The sequence below is a fragment of the Meriones unguiculatus genome, chromosome 21 (assembly GCF_030254825.1).
Source record: "Meriones unguiculatus strain TT.TT164.6M chromosome 21, Bangor_MerUng_6.1, whole genome shotgun sequence".
NCBI lineage: Eukaryota > Metazoa > Chordata > Mammalia > Rodentia > Muridae > Meriones > Meriones unguiculatus.
In genome coordinates, this window is record NC_083368.1 from 14636169 (window position 1) to 14661325 (window position 25157).

At 45.0% G+C, this 25157-nt stretch overlaps 1 protein-coding gene and 1 pseudogene across 2 annotated transcripts in view; one reads left to right on the plus strand and one right to left on the minus strand.

Moving 5' to 3' along the window:
- Nucleotides 1-25157, minus strand: part of Dpp6 (dipeptidyl peptidase like 6) — an 831812-nt gene that overhangs the window by 635336 nt on the left and 171319 nt on the right. The gene's annotated exons all lie outside the window — the stretch shown is intronic.
- Nucleotides 1306-20025, plus strand: LOC110560027 (nucleophosmin-like; annotated as a pseudogene).

Here is a 25157-nt window from a genome sequence, read left to right on the forward strand (position 1 = left end):
TCACAACAAGGTGACAAGAGGCAATGGGAGGGGATACAACCTTTGAAGAGAGAAAAAGTGCTGTGCCGTGGCCCTAAAGGTGGGAGGAGATGAGGAAAATATTTGCTTAGGGAAAATATTCAACATTCTTTCCTTTCATCAGACAGAAAAGGAAGAAAGAGAGTGAGCCAGAGAGAGAGGGAGAGAGAGAGAGAAAAGAGGGACCAATGAGCTCTCAGGATGCTGTAATGATGAAGCCTCTCTCTCAGAAGCATCTCTTTAAATGCGTTAGCTACTAAAATGTCAGATGACAGAAAAAGTATTATTTTGAAATGATCATAAGTCTACAAAACAAAGTGCAATTGTTTTATTAATAATTCCCAACACCACACAAAAACATAGCAAAGTTAAAATATTTTTAAGTTTCAGTGCAGTCTGTTTGTCTTACATATGTTCATAATGTTTCATTATGGGCTGCTGTCAACAAGGAAACAGGCTGCCAAGATGGATGGCTAGTTCTGATGTTTCATTTTGGCTGTATGTACAGAACTCATTGGGAAAGTTGGGACGTAATAAGGAATGCACATTTGTGTGGCTGTCTCTGTAAGGAACGGCAAACCTTCCCTCCCAGCAACCTTGCACCCTCCAAAGGCTTTAAGGTGAACCTAGTGCCTTATTGAGCTACTGAAGCTCTGTGCTAGGTGACTGCAGAGCTTGGGACATCCAGGACAGATCATCACAGTGGCCTGAGTGTTGGCCACAAGATATGTGTGGCTGAGCACCACTAAGATTTTAAACCAACTGAAAGAATAAATTCAGTTTCAAGTTTTCTGAAGTTATCATTGTAATACGAAAATATCTGTGACAGCTGCAACCATGAATTTTGTTGAAACTACCCAGATTTACTCACAGGCATGCTAGTCTTGGTCAGACATTTGTATAGGTGAATAGGAGTTGTTTTGCTTTCAACCAATGCCATGGGCTCCTAGTTACCCTGGGGAAGTCATTTAGGCGTATGTATATATGAGGTGAGAAGAGGCAGGGCCTATGAAGAACGATGAGTTCTCCCTATGTGATATATCAAAAAATGTCAGGAATGGAGAAGCCCCAGCACTCAAGGTTAGGATTTTCCTATTTCAAATCCTGTTTGTGGACATTTAGGGGTGAAACCCATTAAACTCTCTCTTTTTTCTCTCTCTCTCTCTCATACACACACACATAAGCACAAACACACACAATCTCTGAGATGTGAAAAGGAACTGTATCTTTCACAGGGGCAGGATGAGCAGGAGATGGGTGACAGCAACACACTCCTGTTAGGCTGCAATGGCTGAGCTGGTGGCCAATGCTGAGGGCAGCAGTGGGCAGATGGAATCCCCCATCACATCAGTCATCCTCAGAGACACTGCGGAGGCCAGGCAAAGGCTTCAGGTAGTTTGTATGTCCCCTGGCTTACATTCAGATGCCCTGAGATATTTACAGCTGGCAAATGGCACCAAAAACAACGGCTCCCAGAGGCAAACTGGGGCTCACAGGGCATTTTGGAAAGGGCATTTCCCCACAAAGCAGCCTGAGGCTGGGGCTGGAAGTCTGTGTGCCCCAGCAGGGACAGACCTTCCCAAAGAGTCTCAGGCATATCCTTACCTGTAGTCTGGGTGTTAACATATAGTGAAAAGGATGTGCAGCCTTTCCAGTGAGAAGGTGGTATTAGAAGGGAGATTTAACTGCTGGGAGTGAGGAAATAAAAATGAATCAGATATGTAGAACAAGGTCTGTGGGAACAAGGGATCAAGAGATAGCCGTTAAATTCACAGGCAAGTGTAATGTGTTCATAGAGAGAGGCAGTCAAGGGTAATCCAGAAAGAATGGCAGCTCAACGTCAGGTAGGAAAGGTATTGCTTTTTCTGACTACACTGATATGAGCCAAAATGAATTCATCAAAGCCTGAGGTGGTAAGCACAACGCAAGGAGAAAAACCCAGTATGCCAAGACCCATGATCTGCCATAGATGGCATGGAAGGTCACAGCTTTTGAGAGACAGAATGTTGCCAGCCGGGATGATCTAGGACAGTGAAGACCTAGTGACGACCTTCAAGAACCACTATCCTTGGAGATTATCACATAGGTACTATGGAATCTCGTGACTACGCCAGCTTGCATAGGAAGGTGGGGCCAAGGATGGGCATTCATCTCTCTTCTTCCCCCCCTTCGCCCCTTCCCAGGCAGAAGCCTACCATGAAAAGCCTCCTTTCAAAGCAGAAGACAGGGTAGGATTCCAGGTTTCAATCCGGCTGCTAATAAGTAAGACCTGTAGCTCCAAGGAGATTACTAATATGCAAAAAATATTCAGAAACAGAAGTGACATGAAAATTTAGAAACCGTTATTAGTTAATAATGGCTCTCAAAATTCTTTCTTACCCCCTGATGGCAGGAAGCATGAACTAACAGTATGGAAAGAATTATTTGCCAATATTCTCTATTGAATTTATATTTTTCAAAAGTAATCATGCTATGTTTAATTTCCTTTAGAGCTCCCTCATCGTAATTAAATTTCAAAGCTTTAACGACTAATCTCTTTTGTGTTATTTTCCCAAACCACACAGGGAAACAGGAGAAGAATCCTTGCTGCGAAGCCACGCAGGCAGGCAAGCCTGCGCCAAGCTCCCCCTGAGGACCCTGCATTCTGATTTTATATTGATTTTCCTTCGTGTGGACTCTGAAGACGTATCTCACTTGTGTACAATATGTCATAATTAAAAATAATGTATAAAGTGAAATATCACTAAAATCATCAATCAGAAGACAGAACACGATGTCAGGAAAGCTAGAGGTTTGGATATAGAGTGTGTCTCGCAGGGGTTTGTGCTCAGTCCTCAGCATGTGAGGCATAGTGGGAGCTTTAAGGGGTGGCTCTTGGTCGGAGGTGGTCAGATGGCTGGAATGCTGTGTCAGGAGAAACTGCTGGAGTTTGCTTAGGAGCAGGGTTAATTCTTACAGGGGGTAGCAGTTGCGGGCATGGCTCTTGCATTGCTGCTCAGCTTCTCATCTAACATGCAACCTTTCTACTTCACACACAGGCCCACCACTGAGGTCGCTTCCTCTGTGAGGTTTTCACCAGAGCAATCCAATGGGTATTACACCCCTGCGCCCCCAGAACCATGAGTCAAATAAACCTGTTTTCCTTATAAGCTACCAAACCTGGGTACTTCATTACAGCCATGGAAAATGGACCAATATACTTTTATTATTTTGTTCCACATTCATGCTATTGGCGCTGGCATATGATTAAAATGTTTAGCTCCTTTTGTTCTAACCCGGTTATATTTGCCTATGATGCTCAAACAATTAACATCCAAAGATCACCTCTGTCACACGCGATATCTTTCCTCCACCACCACAAAGTACTTTCATTTCACATAGATTCTGTCCCAGCCTATTGCCTCATGTTCTATCTAGGTTTCAAGGTCCCTTTAGGATCTGTGTCCCCAAAGCCTCCTACAGCCCTTGCTTCCTGTCTCAGCACCCATGTTGCAGTCCTGGAGCCCTGCCTTAGTGGTTCCCCAGATTTATAGGGGTCATAAAAAATTACTTTCCTGGTCTTAGTCTATGGTTTTTTATAGCAAAGGGAGGCAGGCTAAATCAGGAAAAAGAAAATGTACATGAGGTGGTCTAAGTGGGAAGCTGCTAGATGCTAGAGGAATCTTATGGCAAACTTCATCTCTTCCAAATTGTGCTACCAGCCAAGGAAGCTTTCCTAATCCTCTCTGACCAGGGTTGTCCCTGGGTTTGGTCACATAAACAAGCAGTGTTTACATGGTTGGCTTCGGTTACTATGTCTAACAACAAAACCAACCTTAATTGTGGGTCATGTCCTTAGGGTAAACCATCTGATCAACCCAGATTAATGTGGCCCACGGCCTGAGGCATACTACCTGGAACACAGAATATTCCAGGGGCTGACAGCTACGTTCCCAGGAGTCTGCCAATGGATATTGCAGAAGATGGGCCTTTCCTGGGGAGTGCAGGGCCTGCACAGAGCACCCTGCTGCATCAGCTCTTTGATGTCAGTATTCACTTTCTCTCCAACGCTCAGAGGCTTTCCAACTCTGTGACTGAAATGTGCTATGAGAAATACATTTTATGGCCCAAGCCAGTCAACATTTGAGCACGGATGGAAGGCTGAGGTCGCATCCTTGCCTGAGGAGCTATGGTAGCTGACAGCTATTGGTGAAGGGTGAGCCAACTTTCTTCAGGAGTGTGCCCACTGGTAGGTTTCTCATACAGGACCCGTGCCTATAAGGCCAGCACTAGCTGGACTCGGTGAGTTAATAAAAAAGACAAAGAAGAGGGGGATGAGGTCGAGGGGGTGTGTGAAGAGGAGTGCTCTATGAAGAGAAGCGGGAGGGAGTGAAAGGTAGGTCTGATCCAAATACATTGTATGTATGACTCAAAGAATAAATACACTTGAATAAAAAGAAATTGTATTTTATATTGAAATGCAGTAAACACCTCCTCTGTCTTACACACACAAACAAACACATGAACACACACATCACAGTATCTATGACAAACCTGGAAAATACGACCACTTATTCTACTAGCAACCATGCACTGGGCACAATTTTGATTGCATTTTATTTTCTTAAGCTAAATATAACCTGATAAATTAATTTCATGGCCCTCTAATGTGTCACAGTCTACATAATAAAACAAATGCACAAGGGGATTAAGACACTGAATGTGCTAAGCAGCTCAAAGCCATTCTTTTCTAGAAAAGACAGCACATTCGTCACTATAGTGGAATTGGACTCATTTGTCATGAGAGCTGATGGGAGAAAGGACATTGCATAGGTCAACAAATGCTGCTGGAAGAAAGAGGTATCATGTTAAGCCACGCAAACATAGGCACGGGGCCTTCATTTCTGTGAAAGGCAATGTTTTTCTGTTGCTCCTTCCAAATTCTTCCTTGTGCTGACCTTGCTGACCTTCTCCCACCCACACAAGATCACTCACAGGTTGGCATCCTGGATGAATGAAAGGGAGAAAGCAAGCTGGGCTCCAAAATCCACTGTGCTCTGCTTCTTGATTGCAGATGTGCTTCTGCAGACTGCCTTCTGCTCAGGCTGCCATGACATCCCCATCATGATGGAATGTACCCTAGAACTGTGGGACAAAATACAACTTTCCTTCCTCCCTCCCTCCCTCCCTTCCTTCTTTTCTCCCTTCCTTCCTTCCTTCCTTCCTTCCTTCCTTCCTTCCTTCCTTCCTTCCTTCCTTCCTTTCTTCCTTCCTTTCTTCCTTCCAGTGGCTTTTGCCATGGCAACAGGAAAGTAACCAATACAGCATCCTAGGATGCCTAGCATTCCTGTTGTAAGACACTCCTCCTTCTACAATACTATGGAGACTGGCAGACTATGAGTGATGACCTGGGACATACATGGTTCCAAATGACATCATTTATAAAGTGATCTTGTTGGATTATGTGATCCTGATTAACCTCAGTTCATGCCTCATGAATAAGAGTTCAAAAATACTGGTATTATAAAGTACCCATCTGCAACATTCTGCAAGGAACTCAGATGATCGAAGATGGCTGCACACAGCAAAGCCCCCATTATTGAGGATAGAGCTTATCTCTTCATTTATAAGAGAGAGGAATTATGCGGGTCAGAGTCAGGTGACAAAGCACACATCAGAATAGCATTATGGCATGAAACACACACACACACAAAGAGATCCCAGAGATTCTCTGTCAGAAAGGCCATTAATGGTTACCTCGGTGACGCTCTAATGACACACATGACCATGCACCCTCCAGACAACAGCCTGCTCACTCAGCACTGAGAAGCCTGCCCTGCTTTTGTTTGTGAGCCACGCTTCAGCAGCATGGACATGAGAGAAAAAAAATCAAACTGATCATCTAATAAATCTGTTCTGCCTGCAACAAGCCCAGGCTTAAAGTACACGCAGCAATTTATTCAATTACCATCAATCTCCTGCAACATGATTTGTGGGGGATGAGAAAAGTAATACACAGAAAAGTGGTTTTGATGCTTATGACACTCCGCATAGAGACATCTACTCACCAAACTCTGAATCAAGCTGCTGACAACACACTCTGTACTGATGGATGGCTGTGCGCTGTGCCAGGCTTGGTCTTTTAATTCAAGCCATAAACACTGTATTTATTCCCATGATTCCTTCTTGACCATACTTTTTTTTTAATAAATCTTTTACTGCTGAGAAGGGGATGATACTGAGTGCCTCACAGCTTCTTCCCATAGCCACCAGTATGAGAGCACTTTCTAGAAGCTTCCAGAACATAAGAGCATCCATACTTACAGGTGAGTATTGAAAGCAGAATCCAACCAGGAATTCCTACTGGCCACCAAAGCCCTAGTTCCCAAGAGCTGTCTACATTTATTTCTAAGAGAGGCAATCTTTTTGTCATTATTTACTCCACTTTGGAGTAATTTTTTAAAGAATCTAAAATATTTCACAAGAGAATAATCTTTTGTATGTCTACAATTGATGAAAATCTTTTGAAGACAAGGCTTCAAATATAGAGACTCCATAAGACAGAGCAAAGCCCTGTGAACCTGTGAGGTGCAAAGGGTTGTGAGGAAGCATGCCTGCACCATTGTTTGTGAAATGCAGATGCAAAAAAGGGAGAGAAGAAGAGAGGGGGAAAATGGAGAGGGAGAAGGGTGGAAGGAAAATGACAGAGGAAGAGCAGCATGAGGAAGAAGAGGAGGAAAAGGAGGAAGAAGAGAAGGAGAAGGGGGAGAAGAAGCAAAAACTGATCCAGGGAGGAGGTGGGGGAGGAGAGTAGGGAAAAGTCCTCAGAATCTGTTACAAGAGGATTCAGTTCTGCTTGTTTTGATGCACCCAGCTAAGCTAGAGCCAGAACTAGGTATCAACAGCAGGGGAAGGAACACGGGTGCTGAGGGTGTAAGCCTTCCTGCTACACTTCCTGGTGGTACCAGGACAATGCACTGCACTCTCTACAGGTCCATTCATGGACTGGTGAGGACTGGATGAAACCTGGGTATCAAAGCCCAGAACTGAGGGGCCAGGGGTCAGCTCAAATCTAGGACCTGTATCTGTAGCCTGCAGCCACTGGAGGCTCCTCCCATTGGAAGAGTAGGAGAAATGGTCAAACTCTGACTCTTAGGCCAGACCATACCATAGCCCATGTGCAAACCAAATAGCAGGGACATTTCTGCCCTTGGAGTCTTAGTAATAGCAGCTATAACCTCCAAGTAGAAGGAAATACACACACCTCATGGATTTTAGGAAAGGTGTGTTCTGTCAACCGCAGTTGGCCAGCTCTTCTCAATTTGGATCCCATTGCTGTCAATCAATAAAAACACATCCTGAGATACCTGCACCTTTTGACTTCCTCCTCACCTGTGTCACAAACATTCACACGCTCTCTCTCTCTCTCTCTCTCTATCTATCTATCTATCTATCTATCTCTCTCTCTCACCCCACGCCCCACTTTCCCATCAAGTCTGGCATAAACCATCTCTCTCTTACTTGGGTCTTCAGCATTTCACTCTCTGAGCTAATGTAACCTCTTGTGTGGATCTTGTGCTAAGAAAAGGTCTGCTGATGAGTAGCACAAGGTTGTTTTTCCAACCAGGAAAACAAACACAGAAGTGGAATTAGAACCATCACAGAGCTTCCCGATCTTCTTCTTTCCTCATCAGCAACACCTCGAGAAAGCTCGGGTGGCCACTGGAGTCCTTCTGTGGAGAGATGGATACCAGCTCCCTCTTGCTACATCTTAGCTGGTCTTTTGACCTTGGGAGATAAGTTTACATGTAAACTTGCCTGGGTTTCAGGACACACAGATAGCTGACAAGCAACATCTCTGGGTAGAAATCTCTCATCTGAATTAGCCCCTGAGTAAGCAGGATGGCCTTCTTAATAAGAGAGGTGGAGAGACTCAGAGATGAGTGGAGATGGGGTAGCAGAAGAAACAGATGAATGTCACATCATGTGATGGATTATTGTCACCAACCTGATTGGAAAAGAAATCCCCTAAGGAACATACCTCTGCAGCTGAGGTTGAGAGTATTTCCAGAGAGGTCTAACTGAGGCAGGAAGGCCCAACCTGAGTATGGGTGACACCATTCCATGGCCTGAGGTTCCAGACCAAACAAGAAAGGAAAGAGGAATATGTGGGCAGAGCATCAGCATTCATATCATTGTATCCTCATCTCTTAGGTGTGACTGGTCCCCACAGCTGCCCACCTGTGAGCAGGCCTCAAAGCTGACACACCTGTCCACCACCCTGATCCACTCAGGTCTGAACAGGCCCCACAGCTGCCACATCTGTGCGCTGCTCCTGCCACCACGGGGTCTTGCTTATGATGGACTGTGATCTCCAGCTGTGGGCCAGAATGAACTCTTCCTGCCTTAAGTTGCTTGTCAGGTACTCGGGCACAGCCATGTAAAGAGAAACCAATGCATGCCGCTTTCTGCTTTACACAATGTGCCAAAGTACACTGTACCCAGTAGGGAAGGAGCCAGCGGAAGACCTAGTACATGCCCATCTTCTACACACACTGGAAGAAAGGAGACAAAATGCCCGCAGCATAGCATGGCCCTGGAGTGCCACATCAGGGAGATGACTGGGCTGGCTTGGTATGTAGGACTTCTCCTAAAGTTGTCCTATGTGAGGAAGGGTGCAGGCTTGGCTGGGAGCCAGGGAGAAGCAGTCTTCTTCCCTCATGGAGGTGCTTCTGACAAGCATCGGGGCACGAGGCCCTCTGCTGGGGAGGCATCATCCCATGTGGGAATGAGTCACCTCACCTGGAGAGTACCATTCCACAGGGGAAGGGTTCACCCACATGCAGAGGGTCATCCGACACAGCGAGTAGCCGCACCACATGGGGATGAACCACCCCTTTTAGGGAGCTTCATTCCATCTGAGGAGGCTCAGATAGAAAAATATCATCCCACCTATGGAGGGTAAAAGTTATCCTGCCTAGGGAAGGGTCATCCCACCTGAGGAGGCTATTCTACCCAGGGAGGGTTCAGGAGCCTGAGTCCCAGCATCTTCTACTCTGTGAGGATGGAGGGGAACTGTGCCGGAGGGGATAACGAAAAACCTACCTGTAGCTGAATGACTCCTCACAGGCTAGGATATGAGACATCCTGTGTGACTTTCTGCCCTCTTCCCTTAAGGAGAAATGTGGTAAATAAATATTCACTTGACAAAATAAAAAAGAAAAGATGCTGCCATGAGGCATGAAGGTGACCCAGACTGACCACCATCAGATATCCCAAGGCCCTGAGCCCTCCCCAAGTGTAAGATATATGAGCCAGGGTCAGCGCTGCTGGAGACAACAGAGTCCTTATCTTACCAGTCTCTCTGTGATACTGACTCTTATATAGAGAGGTCCTGGTATGCTTTGTCTCCTCATCTGTGCCTGATATTTCCTACACTCAACAGGTATCTTCCAGGTGGGTCATAGCTTGCCGGTGAAATGGCTCATCGCTGCTTTCATCGCAGTCTGCTACACTGAAGCGTACGCCACGGAATGGGGTCTTTTTCCAAGTGCTATCTTTGCCCTCCATCACTACACAGCCCTTCTTAAGGATCTGACTTCCATCTCCTGCTACCTCCCCGTCCTCACATGCTCCTCTGTCTGTTCTTACCTACGTGATACACAGCTTCTGTCTGAGGCCACCCCCAGGTCAGGGACTCTATACCTTCTCACTCTTGATACTGTTCAGAGCCTTGGCCATGCTGGGAAAACACCAGCATAAAAAAAAAAAATAATACTATTGAAATGCTTGGAATACGGCAGTGGCCAGGTAGAAAAGAAGGTTCTGGATCAAACAGAGAGGACTTGGCTTTGCTGCTCTCACTGACTGTGACTCTGGCCTGTTCTGCTCACAAGCGCCATCTTCAGGCAAAAACTGAGCTGTCGGCCTTTATGACCCACCGGCCTCAGAATCAACACCAGTGTGCTTTCTGCTTGCTCGCTCGTGTCGCTCTACGCTTCCCTTAGACTTCCCTCTCCCCACCCCAGTCTACTAAACATCTAAGATTCCGTAACCTGCTCTCCGTGGACAGTATCGACCAGGGTTCCATTTTAAGAGAAAATTTAAACTACGTGCACAGAACTCAAGACGTAAATAAGTCAAACCAGCACTCAGCCCCACATCTTAGAGAGTAGATCTGGTCCATGAGTAGATCTATTTCCATGTGTGTGCGTGTGCGTGCATGCGTGCGTGCGTGCGTGCGTGCGTGTGTGTGAAATTTCATGAAGCTGGCTTTGAAACATATGGCGTCAGGTTGCCCTGAACCTCAAAGTATGTCCTTGAGAGCTGCTACAGTTGGTTTTCATGTCCCCTGCACTCACTGCTGCTTCCTACCTGGTACCGAATCTGAGATAAAAGAGGCTCCCACTGGAACCAGCAAGCAAGGCTTCGGGGATCTTTATCTGAGGTCCCACAAAAGCATTTCTATGGCCTCAAGCAAGGTCGAATTTTAATGGACTATCAGCCATTATTACCGAGGCTGTGGTTGCTCAACAAAGGTTTTACACAAGAAGAAAACAGAGGTTGGGGAAAGCCAATGTGGTCATTATTTGCCAGCTATTACTAAATCAATAACAACATTATCCTGAGAATTTGAGACAGCCACATTATGAAAGTGTTTATTCTTCACACAAGTCTTTAATGACTGTGTTCACTGGAGAGAGAATTTAGAAAACAATTCAAGTACTTTAGATGGGCTCCTAGCCTTGTAATAAAACATCTCTGGAGACAGAATGATAGCTACTGAAGCCAGTGTCACCATGCACATCAACCAGGGAGCCAGGGGCCTCAAATTAAGAGCAAAAAGAAGGAGCGTGGAGGGACCAGAGACATATTTGAAGGTAGCTAAAGGGAACATGGGGTGCCTGGCCTTAGACAGGATATTTGTTTTCCTTTTAGCAATATTGTGTTATTCGAAAAATTAAATTTCAAAAGATAATAAACTCTTAGCAAGGTAAGAAAAGATGGTAAAATAAGATTTCACAGGCAAACTACACAGGGCTTATTTTAAAATGGTGCTATTTTTCTCTGCAGATTATTAATATTAAGTAGATGTATCACAGATAATAAATGTTAGGGACATGTGCATTATTCATCAAGTGTAAAAACATTTTAAGAAGTTTTTTTTTTTTAAATTTACTGTATTTGTTTTGTGTTTTTCCTGATTCCTCTTCTTCAACCTGCTTTAAGGGCTGAGCATGAAGCTTTGAAGATACGGTGGAAGTGAATTGTGCATTTCTGGTGTGGGGGGTGAGGATGCCATTTTGAACTCTTTCCTATCCCCTAGGACCACTCTTAATTAAGAACAAACGGGCTCAGGAGGAGCCCTGGGTCTGAGCTGAGTGAAGCCCCCAATTTCCATTCCACTCATGCAAATGAGCTTTCAGCCCTGCTTCTAATGAGTTCAAGTTCACCTTGATTTCCTTTGAGCATAAAGAGCAACAAATGCTACTTTTAATATCACAGTCACCCTTTGCCCTGAGCATGGGAACTGCCTAGAAGGTTCTTGTGAGTGATGCCATGGTAACCATGGTACTGAGGGCCCAGACAAGCTGGGATGTGAGTGCTGGAAGATTGTGAACTGCTTTTCCTATCCCAGCACTGGGACCATCGCCTACCTAGACACCAGGAAGAGCTAGCATCTGCTCATTCAGGAGAACAATAATTCTGTGGATTAAGGCTCCTTGCAGATTGAGTGAAATGTATTGAATGAGCAAAAATGGCCTCTGGTATTTGCCCTCATTCATTTCCAGTGTCTCCCTCTCTATGCTACACTAGTAGCCACTCCTCAAGCCCTTTATTGAGCATGTAACCACTGAGAATGCCACAGGAGCCAGGCTGTGCTCTAAGATGCGTCAATGAATTGATGGATGTGCACAGCCAATGCCAAGAGGGAACAATCTCTAGAGAGAAACCTAGTTCAGGTGTCCCACGGCCAAAAGAGAGGCTCCCAGTGGCACTGTTGAGGTGGGTGATTACAAATCACCCTGCTCTGACTCCCACATATGGTGCCTGGCTGGTCCTCTGACTATTGTAATAAGGAAAACGCAATGAGAGGGCAGCTACCACTACAGGATGCAGCCCAGCTGTGTCCTGTATCCCAGAGATCTGAGGTAAGATGAGGGCAGACACTACAGCAAAGGCAGAGGGGGGGCTGTTGACCATTCTTCTGGAACTTCTGACTCTCTTCATTCCAGGGAGACAAGTGTTCCGTGGAAAACAGTCTCCCAGCATTTCATTTAATAGAGTTCAAGTGTCCAAATGAAAAACTGGATCACCGTGGAAGCAAATGCCCAGTCCCCCATCAGAGTGAGTGTCCTCAGTCTCAATTATACCAGGCAGTCATCTTGATGTGAAGAACTGCTTTGGTTGACCTTGAGTGGGATCTTATTCAGGTTCTGGGCAAGAACACCAGCCTCGGGAGGCATAGCAGTGATCTGAAGGGTGGTTTTGTTTTCAGAATACTGAGGACATAAAGCTGCCTGTGAAGAATGGAGAATAACCCCAGAATAGCTGGCACCTGTATTATTTTGCCCAGAACAGGAAGGCAGGAAACAGCGTATCTATAGCTACAGATGAGCCTGGTCTTGAGCTAGTAGAGATTTGAGGCATTATGTAGCTGGGGAAGGGGATCTCTCCGGAGAAAGACAGGCTCCAGCCCCCAACGCTTCTGCAGTACCTACAGCTATCATGACATTAAGGGAAACAACCAGTGACCTGTCAGTCAGGGCCTCCTTATCTTACCCATGGTTAAAAAAAATGCTCCAAGCCCAATTTAGTTACTAGTGACTTCCTGGAATTAGACTGCTTGTGACAGAAGTTGAGGGAGAGAGGGAGAGGGAGAGGGAGAGGGAGAGGGAGAGGGAGAGAGAGAGAGAGAGATAAAGGTACACAGGCCAGGTGAGCCCAATCAGAGTGAGGGTACCTGAGGTGGGGCAGCCCTTCATCTCCCCCTTCAGTTAGACTCAGATCAGAACCAAGCTCACATTTCCTCCATTTGAAGCCAAGATTCAAGCAGTTATCTGAAAGGGATTTAGCTTTCATTTTGTCCTCTTATAATCTGAGTGAACTTCCTAAGTGGAGGGGGGCAGGAGGGAATACGAGAAAATGCATGCCACTCAAGACGGGAGGTCCAGATTGGAATACAGAGCCTTGACTCAGAACTGGCAGCTGGCATGCTCTAAGCTGCCTCTCTGTGAGATCTGATCTAATCCAGAGACCAGACTCCACTGACATGTAGACAGGGAGACTTCTGCAATGTCCTCCCAAGTTTTACCACTCAACTCAGCTTCCTCTTTAATGGACATTGGAGTGTGTGTGTGTGTGTGTGTGTGTGTATACACACACACACACATATATAATACATATATAAATATACATATATACATATATATATTTAACCCTCTTAAAATTTTGTTTAGACATGAGGGTTTAAAATTTTTATTTATAAGTATAGGCACGCCTGTGCACATATGTGCAGGTGTCCAGAGTCCAGAAAAGACCATCGGAATCCCTAGAGCTGGAATTACAGATTGCTGTGAGCTAACATGTGTGCTGATAGTGGACTGAGTCTTTTCTCCACCTCTCCCACCCCTAACCTGAATCTCTTATAGACTAGGAATGTGGTTGGTTCACTTATGACTTTCCTTAAACGTCTTCCCATAAGAGAATCAAGATACTGCAACATGCTGAGGTATACCAACACCAGAATGATTCAAAAGAAAGTGGGAGTGACTGTATCCCAGCCAAGTAGAGCTGTGGGTGGTCACATTTACTCTCTCACTGACAAACCTAGACAAGACTTCTACAATTGTCATTACCAGAAATAGGTTAGTGGATTACAGACAATACAGCTCCTTGGCCTGGGAGAGAAGGAAAGCCCAAAAGCTACCCTACACACCAGCCCAGGGACGCTTTCACCGTGTGGCATGGACAAGCACAGAGATCACACAGCAGCAGGCGTATGGTGAGGGAAGCAAAGATCAGAAAGTCTGGACCAGCAGTGCCAGTTGGATGCACATGCATCTGGACACGACCTAAAAAGAAGCTGCATGGACCGAGCTGTCAAACCAGCAAAATAATGCCCCCCCCCCAGAACAGAACAGGATTCCTTCCAGGAAACTTTAAAAATTCTGAATCTATGATGTGCTTCAGAAGAAAATAATTCTTCTGAAGAATGGACAGAAGATGGGCAGAAGAAGGATAAGACCTTTGTAGCAGCTTTCTTCATGGTGCAATGACTTAAAGGAAAAGGGATACACAATAACTCCCATTTATAATGGACTATTCATTATGGGTGAATTCTATTATGTTTCTTAGATGTTAAATGTAAGTTCCTGGTCACACTGAATTCACCAGAATTTTCTTCAATTCTATCCTGTTTTCACTTCTTTGATAGTGTACTTTAATGTATAAAAGCTTTTACTTAGCATGAGATCAACATCACTATTTTTGCTTTGTTATTTGTGCTTTTGGTGTGTGTGTGTGTATGTGTGTGAAACTGCTTAATCCAATCCAAGGTCATCTTAATATTTTTATGGAATATTATATTTTGGTTTATGAATTTTCCAGTTGGTTCTGTTCTACATATTTTCTCCCAGTTTCATTTGTTTAGCTCTCACAAGTAGATGTTTGTTCATTACTTCTATGAAAAACGTCTCCTTTGAAGAGTCAGCAAAAAGGATCTCTCACATGGCAGGAAAGAAGTAAACAAGGGGAGCACATGCATGAAGCTTCTCCATGCTCTATGTTCTGCAACCCCAAAAAAGTGACTTCGTGCTACTGAGTCTTTCTGTAGGTGTCTGTGTCCGTGTTACCAAGCCTCTCCTGCTGTTATAACCTAGTGAGAGGCTGTGAGAAGAGATCTAGTAGCGCCCGCTTTGTGCTGCTGTTCTTGCATCGCATACGGGCCCTGTGATGCTGGAACGTGCTTCTCTGAGCCTCAGTGAGCGAGCTCAAGAATGCACTTAGTGAACTATTTAGATCTAGCTTAAAGAATGGAATTTTTTTCAAATGATTTTTTGTTTTTGTTTTGGCTTTTTGTTTGGTAGTTTCGTTGGCAACACTAATCACTGCTCTGGACTTGTTTTTAAATCGATTTCTTTACTTTTATGTTTCTGTGCATAGGAGCACACGTGTGTGCAGGTGCCCAAGGACGCCAGAAGAGAACATCCGGTCCCCTGAGGCTGGAGTTACAGGTGGTCCTGAGTGTCTCAATGTGGGTGCTGGAAGAGCAGCAAGCGCTCTCAACTGCTGAGCCATCTCCCCAGCCCCTGGTTTAAATCGGAGAAAATAGTGCTCCAGTAGAGAAGATGCCACATTCTTGGTAAAAAAAAATAAAATAAAATAAAAAAATAAAGCAAATCAATTTTGATAATTTCTGAGCTCATGAAGTTCACATACTAAGATTTACTTTTTAGGTCTCACCGCCCACTTTAAAAGGAGGTTTTTTTTTTTTCTCTCTCTCTCACTGTCTTTATTGAATGATGCTTAGATTTCAGCTGCCTACTGTGCTGCAGAATGATACAAAGATCAAGTGAGAGTGTTAACCCAACACACTACAAATCAAGCAGTGGGGACCCAATGAAAACACCATCAAAGAGGACCGCTTTCATTACGCTTGGGAAGTGGGTTCTGAGCATGCATTTTTCATGGCTGGAAAGTAGGACAGGCATCTATCCCACCATATCTGGGGAGGCGGCTGCAAGATCTCAGGAGGAAAGTCAGAGCCCAGCGTGTATTTGTCAGAGCTTTCTTCCTTGGGAAAGCAGGAGGAGAGATGTTTATGTGTCTAGGGAACGTGATTTGATTAGCCAAAGGAACAGTATGAATTTTGCCTTGCACCACCCTGCACCTTCCACAGCACATGTGACCTGGTGCCGTGAAGCACAAAGAGCTCTCTATGGCACACTTGGTACCTTGTACTTAACATCAACCTCATGGGATGCTGGGACCTGGGTACCCTGCACCCGAAGCACACTCTGCAGATGCCACACACCCTGCACAGCTTCTGTGGCACTGCTTTCACCTCCTCTGACTTCACTTTGAGAGGCTGCAGTCCACATCTTCCATCCTTGGCAGTTTTGACTGGGAAGGGAGCCAGCAGGTCCAGAATTTGAAATGCCAAATAAACAAACCCAAGTGCCATTCTGCAAAGCTTGTTTTGCCAGGAACCAAATGAAACTGGGCACAAGCCTGGCACTGGCAAACCTGTTCCTAGCAGGATTCCAACCCAATTGCACAGTTGGGTTTTATAAGAATTTCTAAACTCTGGGCCATTTCAATGACCTCAGTCTAAATCTCTTCAAGGTAAGAGTCTGTGCCAGTCACCACTGATAAAAATAAAAGCCATTTTTAAAAAATGAATTAGAGGACCATTCCGAGATCAGTGTTTCATTTCTATCTAAATCGATACAATAGAAAAGAAGTGGCAAGACCAGATGCCATGTTTTATCTTTCGCTTTAAAATAACACAAAGTATTGATACGTGGTTGGCTTATTTATTCACAGGGAGTCACTTGAAGCAGCAGGCCACAGAAATAATGATAAATGTATGATTCTGGTTTAACTGATGGGTTTGGCTCTGACTGCCGTTATTTCAGATGGTACCTGAGCTGTGGTCTGAGCAGGGGGTTTTCTGGGCTGTGTTTGATTTTGGAATGTGTCAGCGCCCTCTGGGCTTCAGCTGCATCTGTCTATAAATTGCCGGCCTGGTATCGTGGATGAAAGTTGTTTGCCTGTGTTTGCTGGGGCAGACTCGCTGCATCGTGCTTCAGAAAAGCAGAGAAAGCACAGCTGGAGGAGAACGGCAGTTGATTTGTATTCTTGATGTAGAAGCTTTTGACTAAAGGCAAAACTGCGGCATTGTTCAAGCTAACCTGCCTTGGCCTCTCAGAGGCAAAGCCAGTCTTGGGGCAGGAAAAGTCAGGTACTAAACAAACCTGAGAAGGAAGCAGATAACTCCTTACCCAGCTTCCCGCTGCCCTGTGTGAGCACTGCACTCTTCTCCAGCTTCCTCCCTGCACGGGCACTGCAGCACACTTCCCCCTTAATTGCCCAGATGGCTTCAGGCAAGCATGCTGCACTAAGATGTCAGGTAAGATACATAGGTTGGACAGAATAAAGAACTATAAAGTCCTAGTTTTGTAAAGTGGCTGGTATGTGGTTTATATGTACCTGGTGTTTCCATGTTTGGGTTTATATCACATTCCAGAGTCTTTTCATGGTGGAGGCCACATTGCAGGTGCCGGGAAGGCTGCTTTATGTTAAAAGGCTAGGCTCAGGGTCCAGCAGAGAAGAGAAAGGAATAGGCCTCCCTTCTTGCTAGGAGGACAGTGAGAATTAAAGACTTGGCTGTTAAGTGTTGAATGGATCACTGGGATACCTTTGAGGGAACTTCAGCATTTTGAGTCTATGATGGAGAGTCCCATTCGCTATCTCATCAGTAGGAGGTTGGAGAGACAGTCCTCTGAATGGCTTTCAGTGGAGCTAGAGAAGAAATCTGTGGATGTTCACAGGGGTCTAGGTAGTTGCTTCATCTCCTAGGAGTCTTTGAAGGTTACGAGGCCAAGGTCAGGACTGGCTAAACCCTGTTGCCTTCCAAGGCGGCTGAGCGCACGGTTGGAAACCTCAGCTGCTGGTGCAGTTGGAGCTGCAAAGATGCCTCATGCCATATGCTGTTGACAGGTGGTGGCTTCCTGGGCATGCCAGGGGCTCCCAACTCCCAGAGGGACTGGCCTCTGCTGAGCTCATTTGAACAAACCTTACCAGAAGAGAGAGAGAAAGCTAATGGCAGAAAAGAAAATACAGCCAGCCACAATGAGCTCTTCCAAGGCAACTGGCTATGCCTCAGCAAAGCATACAGGGGTACACTTGCTTGAAAATATGGGAGAAGAGAATGTAACTAACGGTGGGTGGTACAGTGTGAGGTGTCTGGTCACTTTGCACCCACAGTGAAGAAGCAGAGAGAGATGACTGCTGGTGCTCAGGGCACTGCCCTGCTTTTTTCTTCATTCTAAGAACCCAGACTATGGAACAGTGCAACCCATACTTAGGCTGGTGTTCCCATCTTAATCTCTTAATCTAGAAAGTCCCTCAAGCACATGCCTGGAAGCCTGTCTCCTGAGTGACTCTAGGTCATATTAAGTTGATAGTCAGGAGAACCCTCATACCTGCCTATGGTTTGTGTGCTAACAGAACATGGCCAAAGGAGAATGAACATGTTGGTTCTGGGAACATAATGTCAGCATGGCCACCAAGCCTGGTTCCTGCTTCCTTCCACCCAATGGCAGCTGAATAAGGATGGACTGGTGCTGTGGCTCCTGACTTGAACAATAGATAGCTCAAGTCCCTGTGAAAGGGAGTAGCCTTTGGAAGTCACTTAAATTCTCTAATTCTGACTTTCTTTTTTTTTGTAAAATGAGATAGAAAATGGTATCACTGGGTCACCAGTACTGGGGAAAATGCCAGAGAAAACACAAAGATCTTTACTGTTTAGATGTCAGGGGCTTGGACTTACTTAGCAATGAAAGAGATGTGGACATGAGCTCAGAAATCTGGGTGCTCTTCTGAACATACAGGGAGAAGGCATGATGCAGAGACACAGCATCAGGGTCCACCAGCCACATGACATAATATAGCTGAGTTCTATCCAGGGGAATAGGGCTGGAGAAATGACGAACCCTGTCCAGCCTGGTCATACTGTAACTATACTCACTCCTGAAGCGGATGGTCCTAAGGTGTGAGGCTATGAAAGCAAAGTCAGGAGCATGAAAACTATCATCAAGATCCCATTGGGATCAGTACCTTGGGAGTCACTGGCCAGTGTTCCACTGTGATGAAAGGAATACATATTATTTTAGCTCTAGCTATTGAGAAAAAGCCCAGAAAGTAAACCACAATCACTATGCAAGACATTCTAACCACAGACATGACAATCTTAACTTCAAGTGTGTGTTTCTCATCTACAAAACAGGAACAATATTCATTTCTATTCTCTCATAGGTATTATCATATGTCTACATATACTTACTATGCTTAGTTTTATTTAATTAATGAATTTGTTTGTTTTACATTCTTTCTTGGCATGATTCTGTCCTGTCAGTCTGTTCTGAGGAGCAGTAGGCAATTATGTCCTATGGCTTCTCTCACACAAAGTGCTTGCCTCTGCCTCATGAAGATTCCATGGGCATGATCCTCTGCAGCCTCAGAACTATCTTTCCCATTGTGAAGTAAAGGCCAACAAAAACACACACTTTAGGATGCACAGTAATGAAAATAAATACCAATCACCATTAAGTTTAGGGAATGGGGCAAAAGACAAATTGTTGATTTGTTGAGGCAAAGGCAATGAATTACAAAAGCTGTCCAATTAAAGTAACACTGACAACTGTGAAAACACCTGCACACCCAACGGTTTCCCTTAGGGGCTTTGTTAACATCCCCTGTGGTCTTAAGGTTGAAGGGTGGGTCAGTGCCTGTGCGTGTCAGTGGAAAGCACCTAGTGGCTGTATCGTCGGGGGAGGAAGTGAGGAGTGAAAGTAGGTCTGGGACGTGATCTGCCCCAGAGGCAATAGCAAGGTTCCACGGAAAAAGGAAAATTTGCTGCTATGGTTGTTGCTGCTCGTGAAGGTGCTGCTAATGATCATTTAGATGATGAGGGAACTGAAGAAAAGCACCAGTGAGGAAATCCGTCTGAGACACTAAAGCCAAAACTGCACAAAAAACAAACCAGAATGGAGAAGACTTAGAACTATCAACATCAAGGTCAAAAGGTCAAGAACCTTTTAAAACACAGAAGACAAAATGCCTAAAGCACCTGAAGTCCCAGGTGGCATTAAGGCAAAATGCAAGCGAGTGTAAGAAAAGGTGGTTCTCTTCCCAAGGTGGAAGCCGAGTCTATCAGTTGTGAACGGTGGCTTCCAGATGACTGGCCAGGAGGCTACTCAAGATCTCTGGGAAGGAGGAAGTTTCTTTAAGAAAATGGTTTAAACAGTTTGAATTATTCCATCTTACTTTGTTTACTATAATAGTTGATATCTGGATGTCTTTTCTGTAACACAAAGTGATAGGTTTCCCTAAGGTATTTGATGAATATTGTCCAGGTTCCATTGCCAGTAGTTTGCTGTCTAAAATGCCTGTTTAATATTTAATGATAGAATTCTACCCTGTATCTGGTTCTAAGTATGTATGGAATGTTATACCAAGACACAGTAAGAGTTGTGGTCAGACATGGAAATTGTGGGGAAAAAATAGATGTGAAATTAACTCACTATTTTAAGAAATCACAAAAGTCATTCTTTATTTCATGTATACCAATACAACTTATGTAGTAAATAACATTTTTAAAGGAGTGGTTTTATTAGGTTTGAAAAATCTCTCCCCTGAAAACAAAATAGTTTTAAATTGCCTTTTTCAAATGGATCAATGTGACAAATGTTTTTGGTGACATATCTAATTCCTATTGAGTCAATGGAATTAAAAAGAAGCCCAACTATAAAAGCCAGAAGCACATGGAATGGAATATTTCAAGCTCTAAGACTGGCAGTGACTAATTCCTGTACTTTGCAGGTAGAGGCAGGCAAATCTCTGAGTTCAAGGCCAGCATGGTCTACAGAGTAAGTTTCATGACAACCAGGGCTACACAGAGAGACTATGTCTCAAAAAAGAGAGAGAGAAAAAAATATTAAATAAAATAATAATAAACATTAAATAATATATATTTTAATAATAAATACTAAAAACCAGGAATGTTAGACCAACCAACTTCTCTTTCAAGATGGATGAAGAAATAAGAATTTTTAAAAAATGAAACAAATTAAGGAAGCTTGTAGGTTTTTATGGTAGGATAAGAGCTAAGATGAGAGAAGCAGCTGGGGGCTCCTGGTTGCTTCTCTGAGAACATTTAGCAGGAGGAAACCTGAGATTTGAGTCTCCTAGGAGGCTCTGGGCCATTCACTGCATTGAGTCACCCAATGCACACATTTGATGGTTGGTTTTGAAGCACAGGAGGCCTTGAAACGCATTATCATAAATACTAAGCCATTCTCCAAAGAGTGAGGAAGAAGTAATGTAAGAACCTTCTATAAGGGGCGCAAGCTCATCAAATCCACGGGAAGACTTGAATAGAAAATATTAAGTGTTGTTCCTTCTACTTACCACAGCACCAAGGGGTGCCATGTACAATCTGGAGGGATTCACGACGAGTGATACTCAGCCTGGGGCAGACAGTGGCCCTGTACCTCAGTATCCATGGAACAAAGAGGTTCTCCATAGCCTCTTCCTAAACCTCCAGGATCTTAGGAAGAACTGAGCTTCTCATTGGACTGACACAGTAAAACTGGAACCCAGATGTCCATTAGATTAGGTGAATCCCCACTGAACGAGGCTGCCCCCAACTATGTTTCCAGAACCAAACAGCGCTAAAGTCCAGTTGGGTGTGTAAGGGAATGACTCCATAACAGAGTTAGTTATATACAGTATGGTCATTAACAACAGCTAGATTCAAACAGCCACTGAGCAAAAATGGAAAAGATTCCATCTATATGTAAACATTCACGGGAATGGTTTTGTCCTTACTCCATAAGCAATGTGGTGTAACGACTTGTGTGGGATTCTTACATTTCATTAGATATTATGAGCAAACTACAGATGGCTTAAAATACACACAGCAACCATTTAGGTGGAATTAATATTCTGTTTGGAATGTTCAGTAATGTAGAGATAATATCAAATGTGTGAGGGTACAAGTAAGGAACACAAAAAAAACAAGGCTATGTTACAGAAGGGACTGGGAACCTAGGTGATTATGACATCATCCAGGGACACTGGAACCAATCGCCCACAGATATAGAGGGGTGACTGCAACTCCAGTTCTCATGGCAGTCCATGATATAAGGGTCCTCTGTCCCAGATCTCTAGTGGGTGGAGGCAGGGGGTAAGAGAGATTTAATGACATAGGCAGAGTGCCTGAAGCTGTCAGGAAAGCGCTGGGATTGTCTCTGCCATGAGCATCAGGAGCTTTCCCTGGTGGCTGGTTATGCAAGTGTTCGCTCTGTCAGGGGAAGGGACTGCTGTTGACCCTCTTTGGGATTTCAAAGGTAGCTTGATATAGCACATGAGCTCACTGTGGATGCTCAGAAAGCCTCCGGAATGCTTCACAGACAGCGCAGGCCAGACTGAGTTCTCCTTCTGCAGCCACTTAGAGTCCCTTCTTGCTGCAGTGAGCTCCATCAGCTCCAGTGTGCTAGGTCCACCCAGCAGGAAAAAGCCTGATACCAATTACCACTCATTCTCAGTAGTTCCTTCCAGGGCCAGGGTCAAGGACGGTATCATTGCTTCCATCTCCAATGTGACCCGTCATCACTGGACCTCCTCCACCTGTCAGGACCTTGGCTATTAGTCGGGTTTCTAATTGCCAGTTACTCCAGAAGGTTTGGCTTGCTCTAGCCTGCAGCTGCTGCTTGTCCATTTAGAAGACACCCAACCCCTGAGCCCCAGGAGCCACCCTGTCTGCCAGATCCCACTGAGAACAGGCAGGTGAAGGTCCAGTAGTTCATCAGTCTGGACAAATGGGCAGCAGTAAGCAGTAGTAAAGAGTACTTAGGTTTTCCATCACAGCCAGCTTCTGCATCACTGATGGCTCCAGGTCCCTATCACTCCTCAAAAACACACAGTAAGAAGGGAAAGTGGGGTCTACTTCTCTCCCTGTGCTAATGGTGATGGCCAGCTTACTCCCTGGTGTGTCCCATTCAGCTCCATCTTGAAACCATTTCTAGCCTCTCCCAGCCTCAAAACCAATTTTTTAATTCATGCATATGTGCCTGTGCACCTGTGCCTGTGTGTGCCTGTGTGTGTGCCTGTGTGTGTACCTATGTGTGTTTGTGGTCAGGTGCCCACAGTCACAGAGGCCAGAAGAAGGTAGTAAGCAGGAGCCCCACCAGGAGCAATCTCCAGTTGTCTACAAGAGCAGCAGGCTTCTCACCTGCTGAGTCATCACTCCAGCAGCCCTCTTCTTGAAGAATTTGATTATTGATTACTGGCTTCCTCTAGGTCTTTCTACCCTAACAGTTTCTTTCACATTCTTGACATTTAGATGCTGGTCAGACCTCAGAGACTAACTACCAAATACTTTGTTGAGTTCTGGTCTGAGCTACAAAAATTAGCTTGAGGAAAACCCCATGAATGGATCCAAGCAGTCCACTAAAGCCCTTGCATAGAGCCTAAGGAAACCCCCTGTATAGACATATACAGGGGTTATAGATCCTGTATAGATTCTATGCAGCCAGCTTTGTCTGTCATACATCAATGGCTTTGAAATGAATTTGTATTGTGTTTAATACTGCTTTTCATGGAACATGAAATCAAATTATGGTTTTAGGTCTGCTTCTCCACTCATTCTTGAAACCATGAGTTCTTGAAACCAGAAAAAGCAGAAATTAACCATATTTTGTGATAAAACAGAGCACTGTGCACCTCGTTAAAACTATTAGCAACCATCACTAGAGATACATGCCCAGGAGCTAGCTTGAGAGAAACACACCCCATAACTACATCGATTCCTTGCACACAGCACATCATTTGCCCAAGGTCAGAGCTTGCAGAAGGTCTCCATGTCAACCATGGTCACGTGATCCGTGAGAGCTGCAGGCAGAAGTCTTGATAACCTTACAGAGACAAAGAGCTATGCTCTCGGCTGGGGTAGGGGGACTTCAAGCTGTGTGCGCAGATGTTCTTCTAAAGAACAACTCAGAATGTGGAGAGATATAATTTATCATCATTTCCTATTGAACATTTCCAAAGTTCAGAGTGCTGGAGAGAAGGCTCAGCCTGCGAGGTGCATGAGGACCTGAGTTTGGTTCCATGAAAATGCTGGAGTATGGCAATGTGTGCATCTGTAACCCCAGTGATGAGAGATGGAGGCAGGAGGATCCCTGGAACTCGCTGGTCAGGCAGCCTGGCAGAAACAGTTAGCTCCAGATTCAGTGAGAAACCTTGTCTCAAAAAGTTAGGCAGAATATAAAAGAGGACTGATAATTGACCTCTGACCTCTGTATATACACATGGCCACGCATATGGGCATGCACATGGACACATACACACATGCACACACAGACACACACTCTCTGACAGATTACACACCACACACATGACCACACACACATAGACACACACAGACACACACATACTCATGCACACATAGACACAGGCTCACAGACAAACACACACACACACACACACACACACACACACACACACACACAACCATAAACATAGAAAACTCACCAACACAGCACTATCTCTGCCCTTAAGCCAAGCCTTGGCAGCAGCTCCTTTCTTTGATTCTTGTCACTCCCCAGAGCTCTTTGTCCCCCCCACTCCACTGAGGTATTACTATCAAAAACCTACAGGCCTTCATTCCTCTGTCTACCTACTTGAAGGATTCTTCATACAGCTGTTGACCTGAGGTAACAAGCCAGCAACTGTGAGTCCCTGTCTGATTTCCCCACAAGCTCCTTCCTGCAGGTGGCAGGTGCTTCTCATAGCACCTGTGGGGTAGACTAAAGGTGGATGAAATCACCCCCTGATGATAGAAAATAACCCCAAGAACAAAAGCTCACTGCCAATGCCACAATCTGAACCTGAGTGGGTCTGAGAAAGCCCCACAGTGGCAGTGAGAGGAGACCATGACAGAAGTTCAGATGCTGGTGGCTTGGTCTACCACATTCATGGCCCAGGGTTGCTAGCATCAACAAGATGCCTTGTCAGTCACAGTGTCGTCATCGACACCAGTGGCCCATGTCGCCAGCTCTGTGCCCCTTTTAACCGTAGCCACAAGGCACTGCAGTTTCTTCCACAGAAGGCACGGCGGTGTTTCCCTATTCATCAGCCACTCGGCTTGCCTGGATCAGTATGAGGGACAGACACTCACAGACTCTGAGTCTCAGTCTCAAAAGACCTTTGCATGCACTGGCTTGCTGCCTTGCACTCGCTGCAGTATCCTAGGAGAGACCACAGCTCCTAGATTCAAGAGGAAGGGGAGGGTAAATGCAGAGCAGCAGGGTAGCTGAGATACCCTGGCACAGTCTAGCTAGACCAGACGACTCGCAAGCTGACCCAAGAGG